At 43.9% G+C, this 10,451-nt stretch overlaps 1 protein-coding gene across 1 annotated transcript in view; it reads left to right on the top strand.

Annotated features, from left to right (window-relative positions):
• The first annotated feature begins 6,279 nt into the window (after positions 1-6,279).
• The window catches only part of LOC109887037 (nuclear receptor coactivator 2-like), a 133,160-nt gene continuing 128,988 nt past the window's right edge, over positions 6,280-10,451 (top strand). Inside the window, exon 1 of the mRNA XM_031796884.1 lies at positions 6,280-6,496. The gene's annotated coding sequence lies outside the window, so the exon portion shown is untranslated. The remainder of the gene's footprint in view (positions 6,497-10,451) is intronic.

Below are 10,451 nucleotides of genomic sequence, written 5' to 3'. Positions count from 1 at the left end.
AATGAAGGCCTACACTGGTTAAACCCAGTCGACGCTGGGCCAATTGTGCGCCGCCCTATGGGACATAATGTCTATAATACTGTGATAAGTTCACTTAATTGCCCTCACAAATTCCAAACTCTTCACAGTTGTCTCTGGTCATGGTTAGTAATTTCCGAGTGAGCAAACTATTTATTTACTCAAAGCATCCATATAGATGCATTTTTATGTTTTTTTTCTATGGGCAGACCACATTTAAAAAAGATTTGTACAAAAAAACCGATTGAATGCAACTATGTCAAATTGCTTTGTGTTCTACTTGTAGCCCTGGTTGTCCCGAAAATAACATTGTAAACCACTTAATTGTGAGGTTAAATATAAGGGAAGATAAATAAAAGATAATGAAAAGCTGGGTTTCGGAACTGATGGGGTTAAATAAAACAGCTCTGAGATTTAACGATGTGGCTATGAAGGTACTAACGATAAACTTAGCCTTAAGATGCTTTTGGTAACCCGGGCTGCCATTCCAAAAAAGCTCCCCGCGTCACAATGGGATTCGATGAGTTCTATAGCTTCCGTTGCTAGGGCTGTCGCTAGAACTTCCAAAACATGATTTGGCATGACAGGCCTTGTATAAGATTGTCAGCTAAATTACTAAAATGTAAATGTAAAATGTAGAGGTCAAAGTTCAGTTGAAACTAGGTTAAAATAATTCTATGTAAGGACCACATGGTGGTGCTACGCTTCACACAAACTGCGTTAAAATATTGATATGCAATTTTACAGTGAACTGAATATATAGAATTATCCATCTGTGGTTTAAAAAGTCACGTTTTTTTTTTAAAGATCATTGTTAGAATTGTCAGTTATGCAAATTAATATTTAATTTGTGAGCTATCACAGGAGTCATGTTAACCTAATTAATATTGTGTATCATATCAAAGGTTTCGAGATTGTTGACACTATACAGGACAGGAGACCTCTAGGTTTTCATTTCATTAAACAATTGAAACCTGTAGAAAGCTGATTCAGCGAGAATGTTTGAAGTAGACCAGAACTTTTAGGAGCAGCAGAGGTAACCTACTTAGCCACCGGAGCCGGGGACATTGTTTTCCACTGACAACCATTCCTTTACCCTCATTTCTACACTTGTCTCAAATGGAACCCGATTCCTTACATAGTGCACTACTTTTGACTAGAGCCCTATGGGTCCTGACCAGAACCTTATGGACCCTCCTCACCAGAACCCTATGGGTCCTGACCAGAACCTTATGGACCCTCCTGACCAGAAAGCTATGGACCCTCCTGACCAGAACCTTATGGACCCTCCTGACCAGAACCCTATGGACCCTGACCAGAACCCTATGGACCCTCCTGGCCAGAACCCTATGGACCCTCCTGACCAGAACTCTATGGACCCTGACCAGAACCCTATGGATCCTGACCAGAACCCTATGGACCCTCCTGACCAGAACCCTATGGACCCTGACCAGAACCCTATGGACCCTCCTGACCAGAACCCTATGGACCCTCCTGACCAGAACCCTATGGACCCTCCTGACCAGAACCCTATGGACCCTCCTGACCAGAACTCTATGGACCCTGACCATTACCCTATGGACCCTGACCAGAACCCTATGGACCCTCCTGACCAGAACCCTATGGACCCTCATGACTAGAACTCTATGGACCCTGACCATTACCCTATGGAGCCTGGCCAAAAGTAATGATCTATACAGGGAATTGGGTGCCATTTTTGGGATGCATAATTTGGCGATATGTAAAATGTCATATGGAAATTATGATATAATATAGGCCAGCCTATGCTAATTAGACGTATTACTTACATAGTAGATGTAGCAATTACTTAATATAATGTTCAACATGATATATAATGTTTCAACATACAAGTTTGCGTATAGCTGGAATCTCATTGGACAGATTTCCTCATACGCTCGCTTGCACGTAAATCAGATAGACCTGTGTTGTTATTCTCCTGCTATCAAAGGGAAGGAGGAAGAATGTTTTTGCTGTTTCCTGTCCAAGTTCTAGTCTGCTGTATGATACTGACTGTGTTTCATTGATGTCTAGTCACTTGACCCTGCCTTCAGGTACACATCTACCTCTAATACCTTGTTATTATCTAACCTTCCGGTTACTAGTCCAAAACTCTAACCACTAGGCTACCCTACCTCTAATACCTTATTATTATCTATCCTGATGCCTAGTCACTTGACCCTGCCTTCATGTACACATCTACCTCAAATACCTTATTATTATCTATCCTGATGCCTAGTCACTTTACCCTGCCTTCATGTACACATCTACCTCAAATACCTTATTATTATCTATCCTGATGCCTAGTCACTTTACCCTGCCTTCATGTACACATCTACCTCAAATACCTTATTATTATCTATCCTGATGCCTAGTCACTTTACCCTGCCTTCATGTACACATCTACCTCGAATACAGTACCTTGTACCTCTGCATATCCAGCGTAGCCTAGTGGTTAGATCGTTGGACTAGTAACCGAAAGGTTGCAAGATCAAATCACTGAGCTGACAAGGTAAAAATGTGTTGTTCTGCCCCTGAACAAGGCAGTTAACCCACTGTTCCTAGGCCGTCATTGAAAATAAGAATTTGTTCTTGCCTAGTAAAATAAAGGTAAATTATTGATCTTGTACTCACTGAGTCTAGCTCCATTCTTGTGTACTTCATTTTGCTTACTTAAGGCTTGTAAGTAAACATTTCACAGTAAAGTATAAATTGGTTGCATTGCACCTGAAAAACAAATGTCACTATGATTTGGGATAAACTTAATTAATGACCTATTATTGTTGTTATTGGTCTTATAGAGGCACAGCGGCCTAAAGGTCCTGCATCTCAGTGCAAGAGGCGTCACTACAGTCACAGGTTCGAATCCAGGCTGTATCCCATCCGGCCGTGATTGGGAGTCCTATAGGGCGTGGCACATTTGGACCAGCGTCGTCCGGGTTTGGCTGTTCCTAGGCCGTCATTGTCAATAATAATTTGTTCTTAACTGACTTGCCTAGTTAAACAAATGTTACGTTTCAAATAAATAGATAAAAATGAGTGAGAGGGAACATGCGCGTAGCATTTTGTTGGACCGTGACTAACATGTGTATTGTGTGTCTATGACAAAAATAGACTTGAATAGAATCTTGAATTATTGCTCACCTGATCTGCCTATTCATGTTATGACTACTGTAGTGGTATATGTGTTGATTATTAAGTATCATTCAGAGTAATTTATGTCTCTGGGCTGTCGTGTGTGTGTGTGTGTGTGTGTGTGTGTGTGTGTGTGTGTGTGTGTGTGTGTGTGTGTGTGTGTGTGTGTGTGTGTGTGTGTTTATGTGTGTGTGTGTGTGTTAGCGTGCGTGTGTGTGTGTTAGCGTGCGTGTGTGCGTGCGTGTGTGTGTGTTAGCGTGTGTGTGTGTGTTAGTGTGTGTGTGTGCGTGTGTGTTAGCGTGCGTGTGCGTGTGTGTGTTAACGTGTGTGTGTGTGCGTGTGTGTGTGTTAGCGTGCGTGTGCGTGTGTGTGTGTGTGTGTGTTAGTGTGTGTGTGTGTGTGTGTGTGTGTGTTAGCGTGTGTGTGTGTGTGTGTGTGTGTGTGTGTGTGTGTTAGCGTGCGTGTGTGTGTGTGCGTTAGCGTGTGTGTGTGTGTGTGTGTGTGTGTGTTAGCTCACTCTGAGACCATGTCATGAGTCAGGTTCTAGAATTCTCTCTTGGTTCTTTCTGCTTTGTTCAGCTCTTCCCTTCTGCTCCGTCCCAAATGGCACTGCATTCCCATAGGGCTTTGGTCAAAAGTAGTGAACTACACAGGCAATATAGGGTGTCATTTGGGACCTAACCTTCATCTACAGCAATGATCATTGCTGACATGTTTACTTCATGTTACTAATCAAATATATTTATATATTTATATTTATAAATAATCAATTAATGTACATTGTATATTAATTTCATTCAATTTTATAGAAAAAAAAACAATCTGATGAATAAACTAATGTGTAATAAGCACCTTTTAGGCCAATAACTCAATTTGTGTTTAGTCTACATGTTAATGTAATTATTAATAAACAGGTTATAGGTTCAGCAATATGTTAGGCTATGGCTACTGTCAAGTTAGCCTATCAAAGAACTACGTATTTGTATCCTATCCTCCCTTGACGAAACTAACTTCACGCTGTTTCTCCTTGCTATATCATACATTGGACAGGTTGTTGCTGCTTGGTTATGTTGAGGCAGGGCAGTGTTCCATACCAGAGAGAGAGAGACCCCGCTAATCCAGGTGCTCCTCTCTGTGGTAGTGTGTGTGTGTGTGTGTGGTAGTGTGTGTGTGTGTGTGTGTGTGTGTGTGTGTGTGTGTATGAGAGTGTGTGTGTGTGTATGGTAGTGTGTGTGTGTGGTAGTGTGTGTGTATGTGTGTGTGGTAGTGTGTGTATGGTAAGGGTAGTGTGTGTGTGGTAGTGTGTGTGTGTATGATAGTGTGTGTGTGTGTGTATGGTAGTGTGTGTGTGTATGGTAGTGTGTGTGTGTGTGTGGTAGTGTGTGTATGGTAGTGTGTGTGTGGTAGTGTGTGTGGTAGTGTGTGTATGGTAGTGGTAGTGTGTGTATGGTAGTGGTAGTGTGTGTGTGGTTGTGTGTGTATGGTAGTGTGTGTGTGTGTATGGTAGTGGTAGTGTGTGTGTGGTAGTGTGTGTATGGTAGTGTGTGTGTGTATGGTAGTGTGTGTGTGTATGGTAGTGTGTGTGTGTGTGTATATGTGTGTGTATATGTGTGTGTGTGGTAGTGTGTGTGTGTATGATAGTGTGTGTGTGTGTGTGTGTATGATAGTGTGTGTGTGTGTGTGTATGGTAGTGTGTGTGTGTATGGTAGTGTGTGTGTGGTAGTGTGTGTGTGTGTGGTAGTGTGTGTATGGTAGTGTGTGTGTATGGTAGTGTGTGTGTGGTAGTGTGTGTATGGTAGTGGTAGTGTGTGTATGGTTGTGTGTGTATGGTAGTGTGTATGGTAGTGGTAGTGTGTGTGTGGTAGTGTGTGTATGGTAGTGTGTGTGTGTGTGTGTGTGTGTGTGTGTGTGTGTATATGTGTGTGTGTGGTAGTGTGTGTGTGTATGATAGTGTGTGTGTGTGTGTGTATGATAGTGTGTGTGTGTGTATGGTAGTGTGTGTGTGTGGTAGTGTGTGTGTGGTAGTGTGTGTATGGTAGTGGTAGTGTGTGTATGGTTGTGTGTGTATGGTAGTGTGTATGGTAGTGGTAGTGTGTGTGTGGTAGTGTGTGTATGGTAGTGTGTGTGTGTGTGTGTGTGTGTGTGTATATGTGTGTGTGTGGTAGTGTGTGTGTGTATGATAGTGTGTGTGTGTGTGTGTATGATAGTGTGTGTGTGTGTATGGTAGTGTGTGTGTGTGGTAGTGTGTGTGTATGTGTGTGTGGTAGTGTGTGTATAGTAAGGGTAGTGTGTGTGTGGTAGTGTGTGTGTGTATGATAGTGTGTGTGTGTGTGTATGGTAGTGTGTGTGTGTGTGGTAGTGTGTGTGTGTGTGTGGTAGTGTGTGTATGGTAGTGTGTGTGTGGTAGTGTGTGTGTGTGTGTGTGGTAGTGTGTGTATGGTAGTGGTAGTGTGTGTATGGTAGTGGTAGTGTGTGTGTGGTTGTGTGTGTATGGTAGTGTGTGTGTGTGTATGGTAGTGGTAGTGTGTGTGTGGTAGTGTGTGTATGGTAGTGTGTGTGTGTATGGTAGTGTGTGTGTGTATGGTAGTGTGTGTGTGTGTGTATATGTGTGTGTATATGTGTGTGTGTGGTAGTGTGTGTGTGTATGATAGTGTGTGTGTGTGTGTGTATGATAGTGTGTGTGTGTGTGTATGGTAGTGTGTGTGTGTATGGTAGTGTGTGTGTGGTAGTGTGTGTGTGTGTGGTAGTGTGTGTATGGTAGTGTGTGTGTATGGTAGTGTGTGTGTGGTAGTGTGTGTATGGTAGTGGTAGTGTGTGTATGGTTGTGTGTGTATGGTAGTGTGTATGGTAGTGGTAGTGTGTGTGTGGTAGTGTGTGTATGGTAGTGTGTGTGTGTGTATATGTGTGTGTGTGGTAGTGTGTGTGTGTATGATAGTGTGTGTGTGTGTGTGTATGATAGTGTGTGTGTGTGTGTATGGTAGTGTGTGTGTGTATGGTAGTGTGTGTGTGTGTGTGTAGTAGTGTGTGTATGGTAGTGTGTGTGTGTATGGTAGTGTGTGTGTGTATGGTAGTGTGTGTGTGTGGTAGTGTGTGTGTGTGTGTGTGTGTGTGTGTGTGGTAGTGTGTGTATGGTAGTGGTAGTGTGTGTGTGGGGGAAGGCTTGTTAGCGAGATAAACAAGCAGCCAGCCAGCAGCACAGAGCAGTCGGAGGAACATGGCGGCAGCACAGTCAGCTAGCAGTATGTCTGTTTCCCCTCAACGGAAGGTCAGACCGGGTTTAACACACGGGATTTAACACAACACAAGCGACGGAAAGTTACAAGTCGTAAGTACACCTGTGGGCTTTGGTTGTTTTTGCTGTGTGCGTGTGTTTTTTTGGTGTGAAATTCGTGCCCACATTTCGTGAGTGATTCAATCTCGGTTGTGTGATGCAGTATTGATTAGCTTGGTTAGCCTGCTATGCGAGGCTGCCGACCACACTGCCAGCTACATAGACATGTTATACCTTCACACTTTACTGACTTCCTAAGTTGTTCCCTTGCTATTCTTGGCCCATTTTCACCAGTCGTTTTATTAAGGGCCTTGGCAGATATACAGTGCTTTTTGGGGGGTTTGTTTGTTGCATGTGTAACAAATGCATTGTGCACCGGGGGAATATGTAGTGTTTCTGACTGTGATTGTTGTTCAGAGACTGAAGTTCACCGATTTCAATCGCGCTGAACAGAAACGATTTATCTATCTACACCAGTGGACACAATGTTTTCAGACACCCTCTCCGTGGCTAGTTAACTGTTGTTTGGTTGTTCATCCTGAATCACCCTTACCTAACTATATAAATGACAAAAGGTAAACTAATTGGTTTTACGTAATTCTCCCTTATATCAGTGACTTTGAAGTCAGCTTTCTTTCTGCACGGTATATGGTTGCTTTGGTTGCTTTGATGCAATGTCGCTCGGTGGCAAAGCTGCAACGTTACAACAGCGGTGTCCCGTTTCCCCAACAGCGGTGTGCAACTGACAGACCTCCAGAGAAACACTGATGCTGAGTTCCTCTGGACTCTCACCAAGTCAGTCTAGTGATACATTTTGTGAAATATCCCCCCCTCCCCTCCTCAGACTGTTTCGTTTTGAAGGAATGTAACAAATTGCTTGTCTTATCTCTCTCCGTGGGTGGGGGGGTGGGGGGGGGGCAGTAAATACCCCCCCTCCTTTTGTTGTCATACACACACAAAATGTTAACCAAAAATGTGCCTTGCTTATTAAATATCCGACTGATTAGCCATGGTAACAGTCCTAAAGGTGCTCGCTGTAAAATAGTCTCTACCAGTAGATTGAAGAAAAGGTAATTTGACTTTACCAGTTTTGTTGGTGCTTTTGCCAGGATGGTGGTTGAGAACAAATATACACAGTGTTGAAAAGTGTTGTTTACTCAACTGTTTTGGCAGGCTCTGTCACTTGTATTTTCCATCTCCTAATGCGTTTCATGTGATGCACAATGTGGAAACATTTTTTAATTTTTTAATTTAGGCTTTATTTAACTAGGCAAGGCAATAGGGATGACCAGGGATGTTCTCTGTTTAGTGAGTCCTCCAGATCAGAGGCAGTAGGGACGACCAGGGATGTTCTCTGTTTAGTGAGTCCTCCAGACGAGAGGCAGTAGGGATGTTCTCTTGATAAGTGCGTGAACTGGACCATTTTCCTGTCCTGCTAAGCATTCAAAATGTAACAAGTACTTAGTGAAGGAAAGTACAAATACTCCCCAAAAAACCTACTTAAGTAGTACTTTAAAGGGTTTTTACTTAAGTAGTACTTTAAAGGGTTTTTACTTAAGTAGTACTTTAAAGGGTTTTTACTTAAGTAGTACTTTAAAGGGTTTTTACTTAAGTAGTACTTTAAAGAGTTTTTACTTAAGTACTTCACACCACTGACTTTAGGCCTGTGCTTCGGTTAAGTGTTGTTGACATGCGTGAATTGCATCGGTATTTAACCGATATACAGGCCAGCATACTGAAAGCTGGTCTTAATAACACTATTCTATGGACATTTTGTCTCAGATTATGTCCTACATAAGGACCTTAAAAAACAGTGGACAACAGGTAAAGTACGTTCAAATGAAGTTTATTCAATATTCTTCCTTGTAATGGGAAGATGCAATGTGTGTAATACATGGTTAAGACGAGAGGAGTCTTCCACTCTCATCGTGCATGGTGGCGACACTGTAAAGAGAGAATGCCTGTTAAAGAAGTAGCGGTCCTTGTACCTAGCGTCGTGCATGGTGGCGACACTGTAAAGAGAGAATGCCTGTTAAAGAAGTAGCGGTCCTTGTACCTAGCGTCGTGCATGGTGGCGACACTGTAAAGAGAGAATGCCTGTTAAAGAAGTAGCGGTCCTTGTACCTAGCGTCGTGCATGGTGGCGACACTGTAAAGAGAGAATGCCTGTTAAAGAAGTAGCGGTCCTTGTACCTAGCATCGAGCATGGTGGCGACACTGTAAAGAGAGAATGCCTGTTAAAGAAGTAGCGGTCCTTGTACCTAGCATCGAGCATGGTGGCGACACTGTAAAGAGAGAATGCCTGTTAAAGAAGTAGCGGTCCTTGTACCTAGCGTCGTGCATGGTGGCGACACTGTAAAGAGAGAATGCCTGTTAAAGAAGTAGCGGTCCTTGTACCTAGCATCGTGCATGGTGGCGACACTGTAAAGAGAGAATGCCTGTTAAAGAAGTAGCGGTCCTTGTACCTAGCGTCGTGCATGGTGGCGACACTGTAAGAGAGAATGCCTGTTAAAGAAGTAGCGGTCCTTGTACCTAGCCTCGAGCATGGTGGCGACACTGTAAAGAGAGAATGCCTGTTAAAGAAGTAGCGGTCCTTGTACCTAGCGTCGTGCATGGTGGCGACACTGTAAAGAGAGAATGCCTGTTAAAGAAGTAGCGGTCCTTGTACCTAGCATCGAGCATGGTAGCGACACTGTAAAGAGAGAATGCCTGTTAAAGAAGTAACGGTCCTTGTACCTAGCGTCGTGCATGGTGGCGACACTGTAAAGAGAGAATGCCTGTTAAAGAAGTAGCGGTCCTTGTACCTAGCATCGTGCATGGTGGCGACACTGTAAAGAGAGAATGCCTGTTAAAGAAGTAGCGGTCCTTGTACCTAGCGTCGTGCATGGTGGCGACACTGTAAAGAGAGAATGCCTGTTAAAGAAGTAGCGGTCCTTGTACCTAGCATCGAGCATGGTGGCGACACTGTAAAGAGAGAATGCCTGTTAAAGAAGTAGCGGTCCTTGTACCTAGCGTCGTGCATGGTGGCGACACTGTAAAGAGAGAATGCCTGTTAAAGAAGTAGCGGTCCTTGTACCTAGCATCGAGCATGGTGGCGACACTGTAAAGAGAGAATGCCTGTTAAAGAAGTAGCGGTCCTTGTACCTAGCATCGAGCATGGTGGCGACACTGTAAAGAGAGAATGCCTGTTAAAGAAGTAGCGGTCCTTGTACCTAGCGTCGTGCATGGTGGCGACACTGTAAAGAGAGAATGCCTGTTAAAGAAGTAGCGGTCCTTGTACCTAGCGTCATGCATGGTGGCGACACTGTAAAGAGAGAATGCCTGTTAAAGAAGTAGCGGTCCTTGTACCTAGCATCGAGCATGGTGGCGACACTGTAAAGAGAGAATGCCTGTTAAAGAAGTAGCGGTCCTTGTACCTAGCATCGAGCATGGTGGCGACACTGTAAAGAGAGAATGCCTGTTAAAGAAGTAGCGGTCCTTGTACCTAGCGTCGTGCATGGTGGCGACACTGTAAAGAGAGAATGCCTGTTAAAGAAGTAGCGGTCCTTGTACCTAGCATCGTGCATGGTGGCGACACTGTAAAGAGAGAATGCCTGTTAAAGAAGTAGCGGTCCTTGTACCTAGCGTCGTGCATGGTGGCGACACTGTAAGAGAGAATGCCTGTTAAAGAAGTAGCGGTCCTTGTACCTAGCCTCGAGCATGGTGGCGACACTGTAAAGAGAGAATGCCTGTTAAAGAAGTAGCGGTCCTTGTACCTAGCGTCGTGCATGGTGGCGACACTGTAAAGAGAGAATGCCTGTTAAAGAAGTAGCGGTCCTTGTACCTAGCATCGAGCATGGTGGCGACACTGTAAAGAGAGAATGCCTGTTAAAGAAGTAACGGTCCTTGTACCTAGCGTCGTGCATGGTGGCGACACTGTAAAGAGAGAATGCCTGTTAAAGAAGTAGCGGTCCTTGTACCTAGCATCGTGCATGGTGGCGACACTGTAAAGAGAGAATGCCTGTTAAAGA

Source organism: Oncorhynchus kisutch, linkage group LG18 (genome assembly GCF_002021735.2).
Source record: "Oncorhynchus kisutch isolate 150728-3 linkage group LG18, Okis_V2, whole genome shotgun sequence".
In the NCBI taxonomy this organism is placed as follows: domain Eukaryota; kingdom Metazoa; phylum Chordata; class Actinopteri; order Salmoniformes; family Salmonidae; genus Oncorhynchus; species Oncorhynchus kisutch.
The sequence above is the reverse complement of the archived record's forward strand: the minus strand, read 5'-3'. Positions and strand labels throughout refer to the sequence as shown.